The following is a 27,754-nucleotide window of genomic DNA, read 5'->3' on the forward strand; positions in this document are numbered from 1 at the left end:
ACCACAATGACCCCACCCTTCTCTCAGTCTCTCTCGCTCTCTCAAACTTTTTTTTCTTCTCACAATCACACCTCTGTCACCCTCACAGCCCTCACTACCTCTACTTTGCTTCTCATGGCAAACTTTCTTCGACTTCTTGGCTTCTGACGAGGAAGATGCAAGATTGCTCTTCTCTAATTTGTAAAATCTCAGATCTGGGATAAAAGGAGATTTAGGGAGACACTTAGCTTGGGTAAAATCTCATATTTGTTTAAGAATACATGAGAAAATGATTATGAAATAGGAAATATCTCTTGGTTTGGGCGAGGAGTCGAACTAGGCTTTGAAGGAAACAGAGAGAGAGGAAACTCCAGCTCTGCCGATACTTCTTCTTCGGAGGGAGAGAGAGAGAGATTTGAGCAATCTGTTTAGACTTTAGATAAGGAAAGGAGAGGATTATCTTTTTAAAAAGTTTGGTATAAATGTGGTTGGATGTCCTCTGGCCACGTTGATGGTTGGGTGGGAGAGGGAGACCACTTTGTGATTCTACATTTATTTGCACTTCGTAAGAGCATCTCCAACAACTTCTCCAAATTTTTTACAGTTTGGAGAATGAACAGTGACATTTAACTTTTACATACTCACTTTTTCAAATACACTTTCCAACAGATTCTCTATCACATTCTCTATTTCATTTAAATATTATTTTTTCATTCATTATTTATTCTTTTTTAATCATCATTTATTCTTTTTTAACAACTATATTTTTAATGAGAAGTGTTATATTCACAACATTTTACGCAATACTTTCACAACAAAATTTATGTGAAAAGTTGTTACTAGTTCTAATTTGAACCCACTACTGAAATTATTTTTTTGCTCGTCAATATTATCTAATAACAATCCGTTACTTAAAATTTATTGTGAAAATATTGTGGTAGCATTTTTTTATTGTAAGTTTTTATTTTTATATTATTTTTCCCTTCCACCCCATCTGGACACGTTTCTTCTTGTTTTCTTTTTTTTTTTCTTTTTTTTTTCTCTTGGTTTTTTCTCCACCACCCACGTATCCCACTCCTTTCCTCTATCTATCTTCTTTTTCTTTTTCTTCTAGTTCATTCCGGAGCACTTCTTCTTCTTCAGCTATCTCTCTTTCTCTCTTTCTCTAGCTCTTTCTTTTTTCACTTTCTCTATTTCTACTTCTATTTTCTTTCCTCTTCAGCTCACTTCACACACACACACACACACACACACACCCACACGCACGCACGCACAGCCGACATGGCCTTCGCCTATCTTTTTTTTTTTTTTTTTAATCTTGTTCTGATTCACTTTGTTGTTGCAATGGAGCTTAGATAGGCTTTCATGCTCTTGATTTGTTGTTTTTATTTTTATTTTAGATTTGTTGTTCTAATTAAATTTTTATTTTTTCATATTCTTGATCTGTTACTGTGTTTGTGTTGATTGTGTTACCGTTTGAGAGGGACACAGATGAACAAAGAAGAGAGGAGGAAAGAGAAAGAATTTTTTTTTATTCAGCCGGATATTTTTTTAAGATAAAATAATGGTTTGAAGTTGTTACAGTGTTCTCTAAATTAAGAAAATTACTGTAGCAACTTCAAAAAATAATTTAGAGAACCTGTGCGTATGGAGAAGCTGCTGGAGAGATGAACAGTGTCATTTGGTGGTCCAAATTTGGCTTTACCGAAACTGCTGGAGATGCTCTAAACACCAGTAAGGTTATTGCAATATTCAAGATAAGCATAAAAAAAAAATATATAATAAATAAATTTTTTAAAAAGAAATATTTAGATGTGAAATTATATTAATATAGATAAATATTTTTAAAAATAAATAATGGTTTTGTTAAAAGTAATGAAAATTATATATGATTATAAAACTTTAAAACCGTAACCTTTTTATTTGGTAATTTGTTTAGGTTAATTTCTTTTTCTTCCTCTAAAAAAAAGGATAATTTTTTTTTAATTTGAGTTAAATATCAGTAGCTATATTCTTATTTATTTAATTTTATTATTTTTATAATTATTTATTTATTAATTAAATTATTTATGTCGTCACAGGTTCGACCACTGGTCGAACCCGGTTCGACCAGAAAACTGGTAACTAGTCCCTTTTTCGGTTTTTTCATCGTACCAATTTTTAAAACAATGGAGTTTACTAATTAAATACAAGTATGAGCCTAATAGATGCATATTCTTAGATACAATACATTATATTCTATAATTTAATTACAAACATATCGTTGTATAGATCAAAGTACAAATAATCACTAAAAAGAAGTACATAAATACAAATACGGGATTCAAGCGATATCCCAGTAATAATGATAATGATATCATTTGTAGTGCCACACCACTACCTACATTTAGTTTAAACCTCACTTTTCCCTTACTCTCTATTAATACAGTGAATATAAAGTACAATTCCATTTAGAAACATAGCAATCTCTAGGCCAATCTAAAGTAGCCACCCAATTCGGATGATTAAAATCCACCATCAAATCCGAACACTGAGCCCAATAAGACTCTTGTATCTTGGAGTCCACATGACTAACTACATGCCAAAAATCACAGTCCCATTGTCTCTATCCTTCCTTATGTCCTCCAACACCCAATCCTGCACCTCCCTTTGATCTCCTTCAAACCCTTTGTTGAAAATGTGACGCTTATGGTCATGCGACCAATAATTTCTTACTTGTCTTATACTATATTCGTAGAGTTAACGGCCAATATGTGGCCCTTGTATGACACAAAAATTTCAATATATTCGAATGTCATTTGGGCCGTGTAAACTGGGTATGTGGAGCCCGGTTCGAGTCATATACGCGTACGCGAATGGTGAATTTGGCTACCCATTTAGCAACCAATCGTGAATCTAAAGTTTGAACTTGGAAACAGAGAAATCGTGAAGGGTGAAATTAGGGAGTGGATCATTATCCCTTGAAAGTATGAACCATGTGAGTAAACATAGAAACAATATTATTGAGAGTGTCACAATTAACGTACATAACCAGGAAAACTCTTCTTTGGGAACCCTACTTGGACTTGTATTAGACTGTGGTGGTGGGTGAGAAGAGTTGGAGTTAGAGGCCATGGTTAAAACTTCGAGGAATTAATGGCATGTGAAGGTTTCGTAAAGTTTTTAGAGAATGACACTGAAACACGAAGAACAAGGGAGAGAGAAGCAACAAGAAGGCTAGAATAGAGAGAGAAAGGTGTAATCAAATTAGCGATTTCGTGTCATACCAAAATATTTAAAAATAATTATATATAGATTGTGTGGTTAGTCCATGGGTGAGTTGGTCATTGCCAATTAAGGGATGTTATAAAATTGTTATGATATTTTGTTATGTCTGCAACATTACTCTAATGAGAATTGGAATTAGAATGATATTTATTTACAAAATCAAGCCAAACGTAAAGTTCTAAACCAGCTTTATAGCAGATATAATAACAGAAACTAAACCAACTCTAACTACTAGCAAAACAATGGCTATAATCTCTACACTGTAGACAAAATAGCTTCATGAAAAGACAACAAGCCCATTTATAGGAATGAATTAAGTTTAAATACAAACTAGTTTTGAAAAAATCCCTCCAAAACACTAGATGACAACATAAAAAAGTTACATATGTCATAGACATGTGAGATGCACATAAAATGACCAACATTATAAGCTAACTACTTGGAGAAATGGTGCTTCCGTTGTCCACAAAAGTGGAATTCTTTATACAATTGCATTGATGCTTTGCTAGGGCGACTCCATGTATAAGTTAGCGTGGTCACAGGACCACCCTGACTTGCAAAAAAATGTGCGCGCGCACGTGTATATATATATATATATATGAAAAAAGTAATTATATATATACTAAACTAACCTATTTTGATCATCCAATAAAATGTTGAACACCTTGCTTTGAGAAACACAAGAATTTGAGTTTAATAAAAATTATCATAATGTCTATGTGAGGATAAGAGTCCAAATTTGTATATTGGGCCTTGGGCCTTATCCGAGGACGTGGATATGTCCGAAGAGGAGTAAATGATTGGAGAGGCCCAAAGTTGAGAATCATGGAAGAAAAGAATGGAAGCATATAGTCTGAAGAGTAACTCCTTCTCGATACGATGAATATCAGTCAAGTAGGTACTTAGGCGATTTAGGTGACCTTCCAGGAAGTTCAACGATAAAGATGAACTTCAGGCACGTACAAAGATGATAAGAATACAGAAATATCTAAAAGAAAACTGCTACCACTGCAGCAACTTTTCTGGCCATATTTATGTGGAGAAGACCCTTAAACAGTGCAGTCTCAACCACCACCATTCACAGAGAGTCAAAGAAGATGCCTGATGGGACATATACTTGAGTGAAGGCTTAGATGACTAACAAGTGTACGATTAAGATGGTCTGAAAGGAAACTATATAATGTAAAAGACCTCCCATAATAGAAGGGGGGAGAGGATATAGAAAATTAGGAGAGAAGAAGATTTACTATAGCACTAAGGATTGTATTAGCTTTCAGGAACAGTAGTTCGGTTCATAGTTCATCTCCTCGGACACCAATTTAATCAAGTTTCAAGTGTGTTTTTGTGCTTGTTCATCTTTTAAATCCTTATTAGTCGTTGTTTAATTCGCAAATAGCTCAGCTCTTTCACCCACTCTCTACAAATTCATTGTGTTGGGCTCATTGGACTCACATCTCACATCTCACATCTTTTGGGCTTGGGCTACAAATCATGACCCTACAGTCTACATTAACAATATTTTCACAACAAATCCTATGAGGTAAGTTGTTACTAATTCTAATCTAGACTTAATACTGACATCACTTTTTACCCACCAATAACAACTTGTTACATAGATTTGTTGTAAAAATTATGTAAACATATGTAGCATTACTTCAAAAATAATTATGCTCCCTCAAACATAATCCTTACCCCTTAAACAAAAACAAAAACAAAAACAACAAAGCTTAAATAACAACAATAAAAATTAGCCAAATAACAACAAAAATAACCAAAAAAAAAAAAAGACTAGACCAAACAATAACAAGTAAAAATTATTCAACAAAAAGCTTATTTAAAAATAAGAATTCCTAATTATTTAAATTTGTAACTCGTTCAGCCTATTGTATAAAAATAAGCCCTAATTTACTTTTCATTAAAATTAGGTACCAAGAGAAATATTGTAGGTGTGAGGTCTTCTTAGCAGTGCCAATAGTTATGCTCTCTTTAGTTTTGTAGTTGCAATAACTTTTCTTTCCTTAGTGACTCGACTCGTATTTGTAGCGGATATCATCTTTTATCTCTCTCTCTCTCTCTCTCTCTCTCTCTCTCTCTCTCTCCACTATTTTCCTTTTCTATTATCATATCAAACTCTCTCTCACTTTATTACTCTCATCTCAACATCCTCAATTCCCATTTTATCTCTTTTAAAAAATAAAAATAAAAAAAGTATTTTTCTATTTGTTAGTAGAAAGAAAATGTAATATTTCATGACTTTGAATATGTGTATTTTTTTTTTTTTTTGTGGAATGGCCGGAAAATTTTGTATTGGTATGCAAACCGGAATGGCACACCCCTCTATTCCACCTCGGATAAAATTCCGGCCTATTTCGTTATGTTTTGGGCATTCCGGTTCGCTTCAGTGAAATCCGGCCAAAATGCAAGATTCGACCGGTACATATTCAATAGCAAGAGATGAGTCTCAGTGAAAAAAAAAAAAAAAAAAAAAAAAAAAAGAGAAGATGAAAATGATGTTGACGATGAGAACATAAATTAAAAGATAAGATGAGATGAGTGTCATTTACACAGAGTAATAGACCCGAAGAGGCATCCTTNTATACCAGGCGCATCCATAAGCCAACGGGGAACTTTCGAATGAGGCAAGTGGCCGACGAGGGAGAAGAGGCCGATGGGTGTGAAAAAGCCGACAGGTCCAGCCTGGCTTAGCTTGACCTCCACGAATGCTTATACATGGAAATGTCTTGTACCCTAATCAAAGGAATCTCTACAAGGAAAGAATCCCGTAAAATATGATCATTAATGAAAATCTTCTCTACAAGGAAATACCTTCTCTACCAAGAAACGAATGTTAGCTCCACACTACTATAAAAACCCTAAAACCCTCACAAATCAAGGTACGTGTAATTCTCCCTACTCTGACACTCTAGAGTTGTAGAAATTCTCTCTAACTTAACCTTCAGAGGGTATTTGGTCGGTACCACACCGGTACTCTCTGCAAGGTCTTCTTTGTTTCTGTTTCACAGGTTCTATCTAGAGCACGTGAGAACTATGCAGCTCACTAACGATTTTTGGCATCATCAAATTTCAAGGTAAACTTCAAAATGAGGAAGGATTTCAAGTCATTAAATTCAAGGAATTTCGTTTGAACAAGTTGGCAACTGTGAATAAACCACCTTTAATACAACGATCAATAATATTGCTAATAAAATCTCAAGGCATTCTAAGCGTAAAATAACCTATATCAATAAGGGGAGATGATTCTTTTATCACATTATTAATTAAACACAACAAAGCCTTTCATTTTTTTTTTTTTTTTAATTCAATGAATGAGCAGAATTTTATTAATACAGCAAAATGATAACCAGCTACTAACTAATCTGCAAACAAAACAGGTAACAGTAGACAAGCAAGTTGCAGCAGACTACCAAAACAAATCTAACAAGAAAGTTCAAAAGTAACAAATTAGCACTAAGCTTGCTTAAAAACCAAAAAAATGACACCCTATCCAGTTGCCAATAACTCTAGTTCATTATAGTGTTCACTTTTTTGCAATGCTCTAACCTAGACTTGATATCTTATTTTCAACGTCAAGATTTTAGCCTTCAAGCTTGATAGTGGGAGGTATCAAATTAATTTCCACTTTAAAAAAAATAAGATTTCCTCTACCCTGCCCTATTCCCTTTTATTTGTTTCAGTCTACTTAAACCTGAGCAGAGAAAACAAAAAGAGTAAAATAAGGTTAGGTAGTAGAATCATTACTAGTTAATAGGAGGGGAAAGACATCGATTCACTGATTTACTTTTAATTATAATCGATGTAGGAATCAAAATATTTTATACTATAAATTTAATTTAGACGAAAAATCTAATTTGCATTGAGGTTACTGTTTTTCTATTTCTCAATCAACTATCCTTTAATCTTACTTAAGAAGTACATGTAATATGCAGCCAAACAACCCTATTTTCAAACTATGTAGCAAGATACCCTGTCTTGAAATTCGATATTGCTAATATCAAGTTCTGCCTAGAACTCGACTTATATTCCCACTTTCCCACAAACTTTTTACTCCCAAATTCCAATAATAAGTTGTTACTTCCTCCTCTTTGTCTCTCCATCCTTATCATATTTTCACTACATTTAAGAGATGTGAGAACTTGGAAAGGGTCTCCAAATGAAGGCAATCACTCAAAACTCAATTAAGAAGGTATGAACATACCATTTGTTTTTAATAAATTTCATTTTATTGCTTTCTCTTTCCTTTTGTCTTTCTTTTCTCTCTTTTTCTCTAATTGTTCCACCCCCAAAAATTTCATATTATAGATTCATTTAATATTAATAAAAAATTATGGCACTAAACCCAAAATAATAATAAAATAAAATAAAAAAAGAATCTCATCGCATGTTATGAGGCTAGTAAACTATAAGTTTCTCTTTGATCAGCTATAAGTTTCTTTTTTAAAAATGAAAAAAATAATTAATAATTTTTATTCATAATTATATGAACTATAAATTTTTAATCCTAACAAAAAAGAAAATCTTAAAAAAGGAACAAAAAAAAATTAACAAATTTTTATTCAAAAAAAAATTAAAATGAATAAAAAAAATTCATAACAAAAAAATTTTGAAAAAGAAAAAAAAAATAATTGATAAATTTTTATTCATAACAACGTAACTAGATGAACTATAAATCTTTATTCATAACAAAAAAGTGGAGTTCCGAAGACCCGTACTGTTCCACTTACTGCCCACTCATGTATAAAATTCGAGTTTGTCGTATAACTTGAATTCAAAAAAATTGAATTCTTTTAAAAAAAAAAATAACCTTCAAATTTACCATACTATTTTTTTTTTTAATCTCAGGTTCCTAGAACTTGAGTTCCATAAAAAAAATTCAAAATTTTTCCTTGGAACTCAAGTACCACGGAAAACTCAAGTTCCCCAAACTCGAAGTTCCAATTCATGATAGATCCTTACATATTTCAAAAACAGTATTAGATTGCAAAATATTTTCAAAAACAGTGATATTGGCCATTTAGGCCATTTGGTAGCAGTGAAATAGTGGGTTCTGGTGGTAACCATTTAGATTGAGAGAGACTTAATTTGATCATTATCAATCAACAAATCAAAAGTAACAAAAAAGAAAATCTTAAAAAAGGAACAAAAAAAAATTAACAAATTTTTATTCAAAAAAAAATTAAAATGAATAAAAAAAATTCATAACAAAAAAATTTTGAAAAAGAAAAAAAAAACAATTGATAAATTTTTATTCATAACAACGTAACTAGATGAACTATAAATCTTTATTCATAACAAAAAAGTGGAGTTCCGAAGACCCGTACTGTTCCACTTACTGCCCACTCATGTATAAAATTCGAGTTTGTCGTGTAACTTGAATTCAAAAAAATTGAATTCTTTTTAAAAAAAAATAACCTTCAGATTTACCATACTATTTTCTTTTTAATCTCAGGTTCCTAGAACTTGAGTTCCATAAAAAAAATTCAAAATTTTTCCTTGGAACTCAAGTACCACGGAAAACTCAAGTTCCCCAAACTCGAAGTTCCAATTCATGATAGATCCTTACATATTTCAAAAACAGTATTAGATTGCAAAATATTTTCAAAAACAGTGATATTGGCCATTTAGGCCATTTGGTAGCAGTGAAATAGTGGGTTCTGGTGGTAACCATTTAGATTGAGAGAGACTTAATTTGATCATTATCAATCAACAAATCAAAAGTATCCAGATCGCTATTTGGAATTTTGGAACGTTTAGTCTCTTTATGTGAATGGGAACTTATAATTTTATCTTCGGGTTGGAATTTTTCATGGAATGGGATTGAACCATTATTGATCAGTGGCTTGGTCTCTAGGTGATTCTTTACTATTGTATTCTTGCATCTCTCTTAAGATATAAAAGGATGCAACATACTACGTGCTTAAAGAGAACGACGAGCTAGAAATAATAGAAGTTTTTCTTCAGTTCTTCAGTTTTCTCGTGTCTTTGTAACTGGTATCAAAGCCAGATTATTGGTTCCCTATTTTCTAATTTGTTGTTCCTAAACTATCAAGAAAAGTGGGAAGCATGTCTAAAGTAGCAATAATATTTAGCGAATCAAATTAGTGAGTAGCAACAATATTAACTTGGGGTCTTCTATACTGTTATGATTTATAGTTGCGTAAGTCAGTGTTGGAAGTGAAGACCTACTTGGCCACGATTTGAATCTCATTCGTAACAAAAACACAAATTCTCATTTTATAAATCCCAAAGTTCGAATTTCTTTTAAATCGGCTAAAATTATATCAAAATTTGCCACAATTATTGTTTATAAATCATCCTTCTAGAGTCCAAGGGACATTTGAAACATCAATTTGATCAACATACAAGTTGTATGATACAACTAATCATTCGAAATCCCATTTTCGTGAAGGCCTACATTTGGAATAGCCATTTACCAAAAATTCATCAATTTCGAACCAAAATGAAGTTACCAATCTTCAATTCCAAGTCTCAGTTACATACTAAAATTTCCAATTGCATTCAAAACAACAAAATCCTCGAAACAAATTCAGTATAAATCCTAATTTTACAAAATTATTAAATTCAATAAAACCAAAAGAAATTGAGCTTACAATACTTCAAATTATAAAAGATGAAAGTTATGGGTTCTATTTGTCACTGATGGCTGTGCCCAAATGACAGAAGGCACCATCCGTAGTGGAGTTCTTGTGACACGGCCTTTTGGATCTTTCCAAAATTGAAAAGTGGAAGTGGCTAGTTTTTCTTCGGGACCCGACCTCCTCTGCCATTCGATCAGCAATGAGATCAAACCACCATGTGATTGGAAGTGGAAGTGGCTAGTTTTTCATTTCTTTTACCTTTTCAGCCAAAAGCAAGCAAGACATTGAGCACTTATTTACACCATCATATGGGCACAAGGGAGAGAATATGTTGACACAAATGTAACAAACTTATATTCACTCTACATTTTTCTACAATCAAATTTGATGTTCACTGTCCTATTAAAACGCTCCTTCGTAACTAGAAAGCAAGCACAAAATGAAATACACATCTATTTGATGAACACTAACATGAGGTATTACAAAACAGAGATGAAGAAAGCCAAGAATCTGTGAATGTAAGAGAGAGTGTTTGAGAGAGAAGATTAGAAACTTTCTCTTGATATTGTAATAATGATGAACCTATCCACAATCTAGGAATATATACATCTCTGTATCTAAAGCTCAAAACAGAATGTAACAGACAAAACAGAAAATGAGGGAAGCAGTTATAACACGTGGGAGAGTTAGTTACAGCACGTGAGATACAATGTGAATAAAATTAATAGCTAAACTACATGCCGTTTATCAACTAAACTTATTTACACTTGCAGCTTGTTTATGTCGTTTAGTTCCATTTGTTTCTGTGTTTGCTTAGTTCTTCTTTTCTTCCTTCTTGTTCTGTGATCCTTTCTTCTTTACTCCTTTCTGCTTTACTGCTAACTGATATGAGGGAATAGTGAACTTTAAACACAGGTAATTAGATGTCTATATCTAGTAACTAGAAAGTTAGAAGTCTCAACACTAGATCTAAATAAAGAATAAAGAAAGTAGAAACAAGTACAAGAAAAGTGACAGAGATGTAGCCTACGTTGCTATCATAGAAACAGAGTCAGGCTCCCGAACATGCACCCTGAAGCGATAAATGCATGTGTGGGAAGGGCTTCCGTGGTTGGATATGTAGTCAGGCCTAACTGTGTCAAAAATGCCAGTGAAAATTTTGCGGAAGTAATATAAAACAAAAATTTATATTTTTTATTTAAAGATCGTTGTAACACATAATCATGGATTCTAAATAGAACAAAATTGTGTACCTCTCTTAGCAACCCAAGCATGTTGCCTTCCAAGGTATTCACATCTCTCTCTCTGTTTCTTTTTGAGTTTTCAGAAGACTGCAGTATTACTCAGTAGTTCTGATGGCCAACCACTAATGTGATTTTTAAAATCTTATTTATATTTAAGACTTCTAAAACCCTAGAGAGAGATTGGACGTGGGATCCTTAGGGATCCTAATCTTCAGTCGTAGGATTCATCAATAATTTTTTTGAATGTTATTGACTTATCTTAAAACTCTTTCCAAAATTATTCCTTAATTTTCTCAACCATATCAAGAAAATATTTGAACTTCTACAAATTGCAGTAATGTCCATCAACACAATGCAATTGATCCCTAAAGATTAGAGAATTACAAATGAGGTCTCATTACTTACAATTTTATATCTATGCCCTTCCACCATACTATATTCCCACAAGCCACTAAGACTTGATTAATATCACTATCATGTCCCTAGCTTATGTAACCCTTAATTTCTTGATTTCATAATTTCTATTGGACTCCAAAATATTTTTGAAAAAACTCTTTAAATATATATATACAATATTATATATATGAAAAACATTTTCGAAAAATGTCACCAGCCAATTTTGTTTTGAGTCCAACTTCAATATGAAAATCAACTGAATATACTATCTTCTTTAAAGACTGGTGGATTCATTATTGAGCATTTATATATTTTACTCATTACAGACATAACCCAACGTGTCTGTATATAGCCTTTAAAATCGGCACTACTAGCTGACATTGTCAAAATTATGTGCATAATAAATAAATATACACAAACCCCTCATGTTTGAGGACAATAGAAAAATTGTGATATGACAACCTTTTAATTAACAGTGATCGCTCCATAAGGTGTCCTTGATCGGATCCAATTCAATGTATGTACTTGTTACATTACACCCACTTGTCTGCTTAAAGTCACTACCTCAATGATGGAGTAAATCATCATATCATATAGCAGTATAACAAGATTAGGCTTCAGTGGTAATATTCAATTAATATCCACAGTCTAGAACAATATAATAATCTATAAAAAATCATTACTCCCTGTCTTTGGTTCCTTAACCATTAACATGATTTTTCTACAAATATGACATCACATGCCACATTTAAACAATAAAATATACCTATAAAATTATGAATGTGAAAATAAATTTTTATTATCAAATAAAAATGCATAGTCTTGTTTTTTAGGGCAAATAATTCTAACAGCCAAAGCCCGCTAAGTCCAACACATTGAAGGTTTGAGCATTGCTCTTTTCAAGGTCATGAGTAAACTCGGTTAATAGAAACATCTACTCAGTTTCAACTGCCACGTCCATATTATGCCCTTGCAGCCATCCAGAGGCCCTGCAATCCTTTGGAGCACTGAATCTATCATATGCAATGCTCTGTCCCAAAATAAATTTTCAAGTAAATCAATTATTAGCACAATTTTCAAGCTGTTACCAAATATAACCTTAATATCACTATTTATGGGAAATATAAAAAGCAATAAAAATAATGTCAATTTTTTTTTTCTTTTTGGATAAAAAGTTTCTAAAACTGACTTATTAACAAATGTCATGTCCTTAGGCTATGTTTGTTTCAAGTGTAATTGAATTTTTGAAATTGTTTTACACCATTGCTGGTGTTTGGCAACACAGGAAATTACAATCAAACTGAAAATTGATTTTAGTTGACCGTAAAATACCCACCCCACACTTGTAAATCATTTTACACATTCAATTTACCTTCAAACCATTTCCACTCTCCTCAGAAAGTTCCTATCCTCACTCTCTAAGCTCACTCACAACAAGCCAAAGTAGAAGGAGGGGAGAGAGATAACACACCCGAAAAGAGAGAGAGAGAGAGAGAGAGAGAGAAGTTTGATCGTCGCCGCCGCCACCCTCTAGATTGCCTCATCCTCTGCTCAATGTCATCACTACTGCCCCTGGGTTAGATCATCTCCTTTCGATCTCGCCGCCGTTGCCTTCTGGGTTAGATCGCCTCCTCTCAATCTCGTCTCCACCATTCGCCGACCTGCTTTCTCTCTCTTTCCCTCCAACCAACCAAGGTCATATCCAACACTACATGTCACCGATCTAGTGCCTTCATTCAAGAACCACACCTAAGGGCGGCGCTATGTATGATTTAGGGTGGTCACGGGACCACCCTGAACTTGGGAAATTTTTTTTTATACCCTAAAAAATTAATTTTAAATTAATATGGGTTGTTGACCACTGTAGAAAAAAAATTTGACCACCCTAAAAAAAACTTGAACATCCTAAATAAAATTTTAAGCCCATTAAAAATAAAATTTGACCTCTCCAAAGTTTTGGCCAGTTAAAGATTGAATCAAAGAATTGCAAAAAGTACTATATTCACAATATTTTTATAACAAATCCTAGGTAGTAGGTTGCTACCGGTGAACAAATAAACAATTTCAGTGATATGTAAATTAGAACCGATAACAATTGCCAACTAAGATTTGTTGTAAAAATTTTGTGGAAATAACATTTCTCATATATTGTCCAAACAAATAAATTAGCCTAAAAGATCAAATCAAATGTTTAATTGTGATATTTTTAAATTGTTTTTTCAAAAGACTTATTTTTAAATTGCTATTTTTATACACATAAAAATGCATATTTTCTAATAGCTATTTGGTTAGTGCTTGCTTTAGTCATTAGCTGAATTTATTGGATTTAAGTGATACATCTTGTACATATGCATATGCACTAAAATAATGTTTCAATACTTTATTGAACATGATTAATGTAACAGTTTAATGCCTAAGTTGAATATTTTGAATGAACTTATAGTTTACCCTTTATTCTTTTGTTAGCACTACTGACGAAATTCTTATAAGAAAATCACTTTTATTGCAAAATTTATTTTCTAAGCAAATTTGTATTCACTCGAGTAATCTTCTTTCAAATCCTAGGCTATGAGAAAATGTCTCATTTGTCATCCTAATGAGAAGGAGAAAATAAATAGAGCATATTTACAATGATGTTCTTGTCAACCTCTTAACCATGATTTTCCAAAAAAAGAAATTAATGGAGCATTGCATTGATTTAATCTTGATTAGTTTAAATAATACAAAATATTGGTTGGAACATATCATAAAAAATGATGATGCATTTTGTATGTATTGTTACTTATTTAAGCAAGATTTTGGTAATTGAATGAGAGATCAGTAATTCAATGATTACTTGGTTGTATGTATTGAAAAAGATGTAACTGATAGCATTCATAATAAAGCTATCATACAATAATTTCAAATATGAAAAACTCATAGAAGAAAATTGTAAAAGAAAATTTTAAAACTTTATGTATTTGAGATTTTTTTTTTTAATGTTAATATATTCAAGTTTTATTTTTATTAAATTTTGTTTAATTTAAGTTTCTTAAAGACCACCCTTAAAAAAATTCCTAGAGCCGCCACTGACCACAACCTCTCTTCCACTCTCTCTCATCTCACTTTTTCTCTCTGACCCGAACCAAGCCTCCTATTTATTTTTGTGTCTAATTTTCATTTTCTTTAATCTCTTATTTTTTTGTTGTTCTTGTGGTGGTGTGGGTGGTGGTGTTTTGATGGTTTTTGTGTTGTGTGGTGGTGGGTTTTGTGTGGATAGTGGTGGATTTTCTATGGGTGGTGGTGGGTTTTGTGTGGGTGTTGGTGGATTTTTTGTGGGTGGTGATGGCAATAGAGCAATGGTGGCAATTTTTTCCCTCTTCCCGATTTGGATTTTGTGTGGGTGGTGGTGGGTTGTGCTTGTCCTTGGTGGTGGTGGCTGGCTTCGACTTACATTTTCCAAAAAATAGAGATTTTTTACATCCAAGAACAAACACAAGAAATAATTATCCGGTGTAATTTCCACAACACAGTCAAACAATAGAAAATGTTTTCCTTTACGTAAAATATTTTCAACTGAAAAATATTTTACACTTGAAAAACATTTTATATATTGTCAAACACAACCTTAGACATTTATTACCTTTTCAAAATTCAAAGTATAACTTTTTTTTTTTTAATACAAGATAGAATTTCTATTCTAACTTAATCTAAGTGTATATGTGTATAAAATTCCCTCTTAGAGACTTAAACCCTGACCCTTACCCCCCACACCTCACAAACATTTATACTTATGGACTAACCACTGCACCAAGGATATGCAATGGTATAACTTTTTTCATAATGTGAAAGTTAGAAAAACTTCATTAAAATCTATAATAAATTGTACAAACACGATGAAGCTACTTGGAACATGACTCCACCAACTATCTGCCAACAAAAACCGAGTATTGACCCCTCACGTTAAATGTAAATTTTTTATTTTTTTCAATGTGAACGGTAGAAAAATTTTATTGAAATCTATAAGAAATTGTACAAACGCAAAGAAGAGTTAAACTCCAACCCTTACTCCCTACACCCAAGGGTGGCAAATGGGCGGGTCGGGTCATAAATGGGTTGGGTGTGTAATTATCCATTTATCCATTTATAACCCGTTTATATATAAATTAATTATCCATTACCAACCCAACCAATTTAATTAATAACCCACCCATTTAACCCAATATGGCTCAAATACCTTTAAAACTACTTGAATACCCTCTTGACCTCCAAAATTACCAAAATACCCTTAAATACCTAAAATGATACAAATACCCCTACACTTCCAAAATTACCAATATACCCTTGGACATCCAAAATTATCCCAAAATCTCTAAAATGAGCAAAATACCCATGAAACCCCAAAAATGACCAAAATACCCCCGATATCTCTAAAATCGCCATATATGCTTAAAACCCACTAAAATGACCAAAATACCTCCAAAATCTCTAAAATGACCAAAGTACCCCCTAAAACCCAAAAAATGACCAAAATACTTCCAAAACCCAAAAATGACCAAAGTACCCCCAAAACCTAAAAAATAACCAAAATACTCCCGAACCACAAAAAATGACCAAAATACCCCCGAAACCCAAAAATGACCAAAATACTTCTAAAACCCAAAAAATGACCAAAATAATTCCAAAACCCAAAAATGATCAAAATACTCTTGAAACCTAAAAAATGACCAAAATACCCCCGAAACCTAAAAATGACCAAAATACTTCCAAAACCCAAAAAATGACCAAAATACCCTCGAAACCCAAAAATGACCAAAATACTCCCGAAACCTAAAAAATGACCAAAATACCCTCGAAACCTAAAAATGACCATAATACTTCCAAAACCCAAACAATGACCAAAATACCCCCGAAACCCAAAAAATGACCAAAATACACTCGAAACTCAAAAAATGACCAAAATACCCCCAAAACCCAAAAAATGACCAAAATACCCTCGAAACTCAAAAAATGACCAAAATACCCTTGAAACCAAAAAATGATCAAAATACTCCTGAAACCTAAAAATGACCAAAATACCCCTCCAAAACCCAAAAAATGACCAAAGTACCCTCAAAACCTAAAAATTACTAAAATACCACCAAAACCTAAAAAATGACCAAAATACCTCCAAAACCTAAAAATGACCAAAATACCCCCCCAAAACCCAAAAAAATGACCAAAATAGTCTCGAAACCCAAAAAATGACCAAAATACTTCCAAAACCCAAAAATGACCAAAGTACCCCCAAAACCCAAAAAATAACTAAAATACTCCCGAACCACAAAAAATAACCAAAATACCCTCGAAACCTAAAAATGACCAAAATACTTCCAAAACCCAAAAAATAACCAAAATAACCCCAAAACCCAAAAATGATCAAAATACTCCCGAAACCTAAAAAATGACCAAAATACGCCCAAAACCTAAAAATGACCAAAATACTTCCAAAACCTAAAAAATGACCAAAATACCCCCCCGAAACCCAAAAATGACCAAAATACTCCCAAAACCTAAAAAATGACCAAAATACCCTCGAAACCTAAAAATGACCAAAATACTTCCAAAACCCAAACAATAACCAAAATACCCCCGAAACCCAAAAAATGACCAAAATACACCCGAAACTCAAAAAATGACCAAAATACCCTCGAAACCCATGAATGACCAAAATACCCCTGAAGCTCAAAAAATGACCAAAATACCCCCGAAACCCAAAAAATGACCAAAATACCGGCAAACCCAAGAATGACCAAAATACCTCCGAAACTCAAAAAATGACCAAAATACCCTTGAAACCAAAAAATGATCAAAATACTCCCAAAACCTAAAAATGACCAAAATACCCCCCAAAACCCAAAAAATGACCAAAATACCCCCGAAACTCAAAAATAAACTCAAAAAATACCAAAATACCCCCGAAACTCAAGAAATGACAAAAAAACCCTCAAAAGCTAAAAATGACCAAAATACCCCCCAAAACCTAAAAAATTACCAAAATACCCCAAAACCTAAAAATTACCAAAATACTTCTGAACCCTAGAAATTTACCGAAATAACCAAAAAATCTAAAAATTATTGAAATAACCCTAAAACTAAAAGATGACATAAATCCCTCGTAACCTAAAAAATGACTAAAATACCCTTAGAATCTAAAAGATGATCAAAATAACCCCGAAACCTAAAAAAATACCAAAATTCCCTCGAAACCTAAAAAATTACTAAAATTTCCTCGAAACCTATAAAATGACTGAAAGACTCTTAGAACTTTTAATTTGTCAAAAATATTCTCGAACCTCTATATCGGTAATTTTAGATGTTTCTGTTGTATTTTGATCATCTTACATGTTTAGCAGTATTTTGGTCATAATTTGGGTTTCAGGGGTTTTTATCGATCATTTTTTTTAAGGTTTTGGAGTTGTTTTGGTCATTTTTTAGGTTTTGGGGGTATTTCGATAATTTTTTAGGTTTCAAGGTATTTTGGTAATTTTTTTAGATTTCGGGGGTATTTCAATTATTTTTTAGGTTTTGAAGGTATTTCGGTCATTTTTTAGGTTTAGGGAGTATTTTGGTAATTGTTAGGTTTGGGGGGTATTTCGATCATTTTTTTAGGTTTTTGGGGTATTTTGGTCATTGTTTTAGGTTTTGGTGTTATTTTAGTCATTTTTTAGGTCTTGGGGTATTTCGATCATTTTTTAGGTTTCAGGGTATTTTGATAATTTTTAGGTTTTATGGGTATTTCAGTCATTTTTAGGTTTAGAAGGCATTTTGGTAATTTTTTAGGTTTAGGGAGTATTTTGGTAATTCTTAGGCTTCGAGTGTATTTCGGCCATTTTTTTAGGTTTTTGGGGTATTTTGGTCATTTTTTAGATTTCAGGGGGGTATTTTAGTCCTTTTTTTAGGTTTCAAGATATTTCAGTCATTTTTTAAGTTTAGGGGGTATTTTGGTAATTTTTTGGGTTTTAGATGTATTTTAGTCATTTTTTAGGTTACAGGGTAATTTGATAATTTTTTCAGGTTTCGGGTGTATTTTAGTCATTTTATAGGTTTCAGAGGTATTTTGGTCATTTTTTAGGTTTCGGAGGTATTTTAGTCAATTTATAGGTTTTAGAGGTATTTTGGTCATTTTTTGGGTTTCAGGGGTATTTTGGTCATTTTTTGGGTTTTGAGAGTATTTTAGTCATTTTTAGGTTTCGGGGGTATTTTGGTCATTTTTTTGTCATTTTTAGGTTTTGGGGGTATTTTGGTAATTTTTAGGCTTTGGAGGTATTTTGGTCATTTTTTGGGTTTTGAGAGTATTTTGGTAATTTTTAGGTTTTGAGGGTATTTTGGTCATTTTTTGGGTTTCGGGAGTATTTTGGTCATTTTTTGGGTTTTGAGGGCATTTTGGTCATTTTTAGGTTTCGGGGGTATTTTGGTAATTTTTAGGTTTTTGGGGTATTTTGGTCATTTTTAGGTTTTTGGGGGTATTTTGGTCATTTGTTGGTAATTTTTTTAGTTTTGGGGGTATTTTGGTCATTTTTAGGTTTCGGAGGTATTTTGGTCATTTTTTGGTAATTTTTAGGTTTTTGGGGTATTTTGGTCATTTTTTAGGTTTTTGGGGTATGTTGATATTTTTAGATTTTTGGGATATTTTGTTCATTTTTTAGGTTTTAGGAGTATTTTGGTCATTTGTTGGGTTTTCAGGGTATTTTGGTCATTTTTTGGGTTTCAGGGGTATTTTGGTCGTTTTTTGGGTTTTTGGGGTATTTTGGTCATTTTTTGGGTTTCAGGCGTATTTTGGTCGCTTTTTGGGTTGTGGGGTATTTTGGTAATTTTTAGGTTTTTGGGGTATTTTGGTAATTTTTTTTAGGTTTTTGGGGTATTTTGGTCATTTTTTGGGTTTTGGAGTTATTTTGGTAATTTTTTGGATTTTGGGAGTATTTTGGTCATTTATTAGATTTCAAGAGTATTTTGGTCATTTTCTAGAAATTTAGATTTTATGTTGTTTATTTAAATTTTAGATGGGTTTAGTAGGTATTAGTGGGTTTATCCATTTAGACCCATCTAATTAAATAATCAAATGGGTCTTACCCATTTAACCCGAATATTCAAATGGGTTGAGTTAAGACTTATCCAAATAAGGTGGGTAATAAGTGGGTTCATGGATATGGGTAAAAATTGCCACTCCTACCTACACCCCACAAATATTTATACTTGTGAAGTGACCACTGCACGAAAGGTGTGCGATGGTTTAACTTTTTTCTTAATGTAAAAGGTAGTAAAACTTCATTAAAATCTATAATAAATTGTACAAACACGATGAAGCTGCTTGGAACGTGACTCCACCAACTATCTCCCAACAAAACTGAGTATTGACCCCACACATTAATTGTAATTTTTTTTTTTTTTTTTTAAATCTGAACGGTAGAAAAACTTTATTGAAATCTATAAGAAATTGTACAAACGTGAAGAAGAATTGAAGCAACTTAGAACATGACTCCAACTATTGTCTCCCCGTTAACAATTCCTATGAAATAAAATAAAAGTTAAGTGTGTAAAACGGTGAAAGTGTTAGAACTTTTTAAAAAGGTGTTCAAGTTCAACAACACTTTTTTTTTGGTAAACAGTTGAACAACACTTTATATTATATGATTTCATTTGTAAAATTTGAAAAATAAATAATAAAAAACAATTTTTTCAATGTGAAAGGTAGAAAAACTTATTTGAAATCTATAAGAAATTGTACAAACATGATGATGAATTGAGGCCACTTGGAACATGACTCCAACAATGGTCTCCCCGTTAACAATTCCTATGAAATAAAATAAAAGTAAAGTGTGTGAAACAGTGAAAGTGTTAGATTTTTTTTTTAATTTTAGTTAATAAAAAAATGTCAGATTTGTATTACTTTTTTGTTTTGTTCCCGCATGAAAATTAGTCTTTTAAAATCCAGATAAGTCTAAATAAAATAAATAAACTCATACGGTCCTACCTAACCTAACGCACCACAACTAAAAAAAAAAAAAAAGCTTATCTAGCCAGCACAACAGCATTACTTTTTCCACTAACCGGTCGGGTGGACCGTGGTCCGTGGGGTATGACTTATGAGACAACCACACTAATCTGTCATAAGTCGAAAAAAAAATTAAAAATAGAGACAGCAAAAAGCCAAAAAGGAAACAATTTTTCTATGAACAATTTTTCATTTTTGAGTTCTTTTATTGATTGGCGTAATTACCAAATATAAATAAATAAAAAGGAGGGTGTCAAATTTCCACACGGTGTTATTGACGATGGTCGAAGACTCGAAGGGTTCATTTGGACCGAGACCTCGCTCATAGATAGACCCAAAATTTACGTCAATTTTACGCAAGACCCATCATTTCAATGAAATTGTAATATTCCGATTTATATTCAGTTATTTATCAATCTAAACTTTTACAATATACGATTATTATTCTAAACTATAATTAGTGTTTTAGTTTGTACTCTACTATCATTTGGATTATTAACTTAAACAGAAAAGTGTTTCATGTGATCTTTGCATACATGACACCACACAAAAATATTGATATGTCACTCTTCATTAAACAAAGATTAGGTTGCACCACAAGGGTTAAATTTTGTTAAACATTTTTATTTTAAAGGATTGAAGAATGAAAATTTGGTATTTTCATGTAGTATATACAAAGGTTATGTGAGCCATACATGACATACGTTTCTATCCAAGTTAATAACTCAATTGACATTAGGATGCAAAGTGAAACACAAATTATAATTTAGGGTGATAATCTTGTAATTCTGAAAGTTTAGGTGGTAAGTATAAATAGAGCTATAGTTTAGTGTGATAAAATATAATTTCCATCGATTCGAAAGTAAAAGGGTAAAGACTAGACTCCAAGGATAGAGCCAAGACTTGGATTTTTGGGGGCGACTCTGCTGCTAACTGTGTGCGGCGGCTTGAGTCTACTGCTTTATTACTAAGAATTTTTGTTTAAAATTTTTTAGGTGGCCAAGTTGTTTGTTTTGGGTAAAATAAATTGATTGGGCTTAATTTTTTTAGTTTTATTATTGGTAATTTTTATTGTTGGGCTAATTTTTTTAGGCTTGTATGTTTTGTTTTAGATTTAATCTATTAATTTTTTATGTTCTTTAAAAGGTGAAAAATGCTAAAACTACAAAAATTTTACAAATTGCTAATGTGGTGAGTAGTTATTGATAAGTAAAATGTGATGCAAGTGTACGAACCAATAAGAATTTGCTAACTCAATAGTTTGTATAAACATTGTAAAAATATTTGTGACTATAACATTACTCTCAAAAGAATTGATGACATTATTAAGGGGGGCAAAGTATAATTTTATTGAACAAAATTGCTAAAATTAGTACATATTAATATAGCAATATTTAAAATAAAAAAAAAAAAAATTTAAGGAGGGCCATTGCCCCCCTAGTCCAATAACAGCTCCATCCATGCTAGACTCAATTATAGCTAGAACATTTGTGGCATTACGCTCTGCATGCAGCAATGGCTTTCAATCGTACTTCATTGCTAACTCTGGGCATATGGAAATCTGACTTGGTGCATCAACATTTCCTACCCCATGAAGTATGGTTGATTCTGGGTATCCCTCTCAGCTCAAGATTTCCAGCTGACCGTGTGGCTTGGTCCCTCACGCCATCTGGTAAATTCTCCACTAGCAGTGCTTACAAATTTTTGGCGGCCACGGCTTCAGCTAGTCAAGCAGGGAGCTCCAACTCTGATCAGTTACATCTCTTTTGGAGAAGAATTTGGCGATTACGTGTCCCTAATAAAATAATACACTTTATTTGGAGAGCTTGCAACAATGCTCTGCCAACCAAGTGTAATTTAAGGAGACGGCAAATCATTAGCTCGGATACCTGTGAGCTGTGTCACGGTGCTGCCGAGGATGTTATCCATGCACTCTAGCTTTGCAAAGGGCTAGAGGATGTGTGGAAAGCTTACCACTGGACTCAATCCGTGGCATCTCCCCCTCCCCCGACTTTTTGTGAACTAATGGATCGGTTTTTGCAGGTACAAGATGACTACTGTCACGACCCAAACCTATACTTCAGGATTTAGAGCATGACCGGCATGTTAATATCAAGTTTACCTCAATACTAACACGAACCAACCTAAACATAAGGGGCTTAACATTAATTTGTTACTTGAATACCTGCTTAATTTCGAGCATTAAAACCAACATATACAAAAATGATGAAAACCCTAAAATATTTCATTTCCTTCGAACTTGGAAGGTTATCACCTGGTTGAAACTTAGGGTATTCGTGTAAATATTACATAACTAAATATTTAGCAAAACTATTATTACAAACCTAACCCCGCAGACATACAACTGGGGTTCAAAACAAACTAAGGTTCTGAATTACAACAGTGCTCGAGGATCAAGTACATCTTGATTCCTCCTATACATCAAAAGAGCTAAACTACTATACATTAAAAACTCTACACTCTAACAAACGAGAATTCACGAAATCCTTGCCACTTTTAACACTCTCGCCGCTTCCAGGAAGAACCTGTGCACTGAAATATAAAAGGGTGAGCTGCGAAGCCCAGTAAGGTTTTTAAGCTCCATGGGCCCTTGATAGGAATGCATGTAAATCAAATATTTTATGGATATGCCAACTTTGATAAAATAGTCTTCTTACTGTTCTTATTGTTCATAAAATAATTTTCGAGCTTTTAGATGAACATACTTCATTTTCCTTTCATATAAATATAAAAGGACATAATAAGGAATGTAACCATAGTTCAGTAACCTTATCTTTGAATAGACTATAAATACTTTATCATAACTTCTCATTAAACTTATAACACATTTAATATAACTTTCTTATCGTCATACCCTTCTTATAATTTCCAAATAGCTCAATAGCTCATTTATAATACATATTAGTTAATCCAATTGTAAGTCTGTCACAACTTTGGGAGGCTTCCAGCACAGAGTGCCAGGCATTCAGCATTCCCCACAATGCTAGGTCATTCCGGAATCATATCATAATACATCTTTTCAACCATGGGGGTAGGTTGACATCCTCCACAAGTTGGTTGTTACCAACAAGGGCGGGTACAGCAGAGCCAGTCCCACTTATAATGACCAAATAGAATTTTCATGGAAATGCCAGTACTATAACCCCTACTGGCTGAGTTTAGATCATAACAATGGAATAACCGTAAATTATATTTTTTTGATAACCTTGCTTTTACATAAACGTTTCACAACAGTAGCATATCCACTTCATTCTTAAATATCATGTTCGTGATATAAATAATAGCATCAATATGCTAAAATTATTATGTATATAAGATTGGACAACTCATGAACACATAGTTTACTTAACTCATGCTTATACGTAATATCTCTAAATAAAAACTTTAATGCATAATACTTTTTGAAATAATCTTTTTACTTATCAAAAGCACATGTCTCAAATCCCTTACCTGAAAGCCGAAGACGAGAGAGATTGTACAAGAGGAGCTTAAGTGTCCGTGTTCTCGTTCTCGTCACCTAGATGAAAAACCAAAACTTATTATTGACAATCTCTTCCTAAGTATTTAAACTTATACCTCAATCATAACCTAACTCTCAAACTCAAGAAAATCTTAATTCCCATCACAATAAGTTCCCAAAAGCATATGATACAATCATCAAACACATTATGCATCCAAACCATAGAGAAACCAAGGCATAAAATTTATATATGCTCCAAACATAACAAAGGATGAGCATATTAAATTATAGCTCAGAAAATTCACCCTCGCTTCAAAATTAAATCCACAAAGTCGGGGTTATTCTACCCTGTTCACTGCTCATTACAGCAGCAAAAGCCCTATTTGCAAAATACGAATGGGCTGATCAAACACATACAAAAGTCATGAAATTTTACATATCTACTCCTCTGTATGTCCAGTATATACCATAAAATTTTCGGAGTCAAAACATAAACCCATGATTTATTAAAAATCATACAATACAACATGTTCAAATCTGTCCTGGCAGAAACTCATGCAACTTAGAAATTACACCATTATTTTTATACTCATCAAAATACTGTGAGACCACTTCCATAACAACCCTACATGTCTTAGGGTTCATAAAAACTACTCCTAGCATCCTAATTCAGAAAACATGATTTAATACAGAATTTTCTTTTTGTAAACATCAAATCTGTCACAGGGACAGCTTCAGTGCATGTTATTTCTAAAATCATCAATAAATAGAAATTGGCCATCATTTCGTTTGGGTATTTTTATACCTATACAATACATATTAAAATACCCTAATAAGCATCCAATAGACCATAACACCATCACTCTTTCAACTTACAAAACAGAAACACAAGTTCAGTCTCACAAAACAGAACAGAGGATAAAAATGAAAATAAACAAACAATCATACTATTCCAAGTACACAAAATCAGATGAACTTTAACTTACTTACCCACACACTTTGAAGATGAAACCTTAGTGTTTAGGCTCTTAATTTCTCCTTAGAGAGAGTTGTCTATGATTTTTGGTGAGAGGGTGAAAGATAGTTACAGCCGTGTGAGAGGGGAAGAAGAAAGAAACCAGAATAAAGAAGAAGGAGAAGAGAAAGAGTGCTGAACTTTCTGGTTCCAGCAAAAGAAAAGATAAAGAGAGACTTTTGGGGCAGCCAAGAAGATAAGGAGTGGACTTTTCTGATTTATGTGTGTGTACCCGTGGAAAATTGAGGGGGATAACTTCTTGGATGTTCTAATGCTTGAGAAAGTCAAGGAAAGTGGCTCTTGGTGAATTGCATGGCCGGCCAAGCCTTGGCCTTTTGGTTTGTCAACTTGCATGTTGCTTTAGTATTAGTTGTTTTGAATTCTCATTGGTTGCATGTGGATTGAATTTCCACTATCACATGCCATGCATCATATGTCTAATTAAAATACCAAGCATCATACTAAGTATATGTTTATAATACAACTAGCTATTTTAATTATTTATAATATGTACAAAATCAAAGCTTCATGCACTTAAAAGTAATTAAAATAATAACATGCATATAAACCATAAAATTAAATATGCAATTAAGTTGGAGTGTTACAACTACGGTAAGGGAATTTTTGTGATTTCTACTTGGCTAATATGGAATAGGCGTAATGCCTCCCATTTTGGTCGTTCTTCTCAACCTCTGGAGTCGGTCAACATCAGAGCTGGTGCCTTGCTGCAGGAGTTCATAGCGGTCCAAGACGATGATCCCAGCTTACCCAAGCCAGCTGTGATGCACCAGTGGCGCCCTCCGGAATATGGAACCTATAAGGTGAATTTCGATGCAGCAATCTTCAAGTCTTCTAATACGGCTGGAATAGGAGTCATTATTCGTGACTGGGGTGGCCAAGCCATTGGAGCATTATCCATGTCAATGTCGTTGGCTAACTCAGTTTCGAATATGGAAGCCTTAGCGTGCCGTCGGGCGGTTCAATTCGCTGCAAATCTTGGTCTTCACAGAGTTATCTTCGAAGGAGACTCGGCGATTGTTATCAATGCAGTTTCACAGGAAAATGCAGCATTGTCTTCGTATGGTTTTATTGTGGAGGATATTCATAGTCTTGTGTCAGCTTTCCTGTCCTTTGAGTTTGTCCATGTACCTCGTAGTGGTAATATTGTGGCTGATGCCTTGGCCAAAAAAGCTAAGAAGTTGGTTGGTTGTCAAGTATGGTCTGCTGTTATGCCTGCTGACATTGCCCCTCTGGTGGGTTTTGATGTTCATTAACTTTTTGCTTTTAATATAAGCCCAGACTGAGGGTCTGGTTTCTCAAAAAAAAAAAAAAAAAAAAAACAATTAATGGTCTAAAATGTGAAAAATAAACATTGTTTGTCATTTAGAGCATTCACATGAGCAAAATATTCCGTTTATTTTTAGTATAAAAATCTACTTTTTCTATTTTATATATTTTCTTTTAAAAATTCCTACATTAGATTATCTATTTTATGTTATATTATATTAAATTATCAATTTTACATGATTTTTTTTAATTATTTATCTTTTTTCACATATAATAACTACCACCTATTCTCTTCCTTCAATTTTAGGACATGAAAATAAAGAATAAAAAATTATATGCAAAATGAATGGTAGCAGTGTAAACTATAGTAGCTTTATAAATTTATATATTTTTAGTTTGATTGCCATGAATGATTTTAGAAATTATATATGTAAAAATGATATTTTTTTTTCCTATTTTGAATTATTTGATGTAAGTGCTCTTATTATGAACGCTGTGATTTGAAGGCTTTAAATTTGTGTTTAGTTGTAAAAAAGTAGATTAAATTGAACTGGAATTGAATAGGAAAGAGAGATGAAGTAGAACTGGAAATTTGGAATTTGCTGCGAGAAAAAGTCACAGGCCTTGCCGCCTTGGTCCTCACTGGGCAAATAGTAGCCAAATACAATCATCCAAGAATAAGTCACATGCCTTGCTGGCTTGGTCCTCACTGGATAAATAAAATAGTCAAATAATACAATCTTCCACTTTCACAATCCCCAATAAAATACTCAAATAGAATCTTCCAAATAGTTTCGTAATAAAATACTCAAATACTACGATCTTCCAACACATTTTGACATCAATAATATTATCTCATTTAGCAAAAAGAAAAGGACCTTTAGAGGCAAAGTCAGATTTTTTTTTTCAACTGTGCCATTTTTATTTTATAAAATTTATAAGTATAACCTATTAATTATATATATACATAAAAATATTTGTAATTTGATTTCTGATAAGCTATTTTATCATATTTAACTAAAGAAAAAAAAGGTTAGATAAAGAAGTCTTAACATAAGTCTATATATTTCCACAAAAAAAAAGAAAAAAGAAAAAAGAAAAAAAAGAAGAAGTCTATATAAATATATGTATGTATGTATGTATGTATGTATGTATCATTTACTTTTTTGGTAATCTACTAATTATCTTTTAAATCATATGAATTATAATTAATAGACTTTATCATTTATATAAACTTATATATTTTTTAGTTAAGTATACATTGAATAAATTTTAATTTATTGAGTAAAATGAGGTATAAAAGAAATAATAGAACCCCCCCCTCCCAAAAAAAAGGGAAAGCATTTAATAATATGTGAAAATGATATCACTTTATCATCTATTATTCATAACTTGCTACAATAATGTGTGAAAATTAATGTGATTGCAGAGTTTTTTTTTTTTTTTTTTTTTTTA

At 32.6% G+C, this 27,754-nt stretch overlaps 1 long non-coding RNA gene across 1 annotated transcript; it reads right to left on the bottom strand.

The window, feature by feature from the left end:
* Positions 1 to 22,740: 22,740 nt before the first annotated feature.
* Positions 22,741 to 25,265, bottom strand: LOC112003071 (uncharacterized). Its single transcript, XR_002881924.2, has 3 exons — positions 24,988 to 25,265; positions 23,988 to 24,054; positions 22,741 to 23,069 (listed from the first exon to the last, which is right to left on the bottom strand). It is a non-coding gene; the product is annotated as an uncharacterized LOC112003071 (long non-coding RNA).
* Between the last annotated feature and the right edge of the window lie 2,489 nt (positions 25,266 to 27,754).

This window comes from Quercus suber, unplaced genomic scaffold (genome assembly GCF_002906115.3).
Source record: "Quercus suber isolate HL8 unplaced genomic scaffold, Cork oak 2.0 scaffold_5, whole genome shotgun sequence".
NCBI lineage: Eukaryota > Viridiplantae > Streptophyta > Magnoliopsida > Fagales > Fagaceae > Quercus > Quercus suber.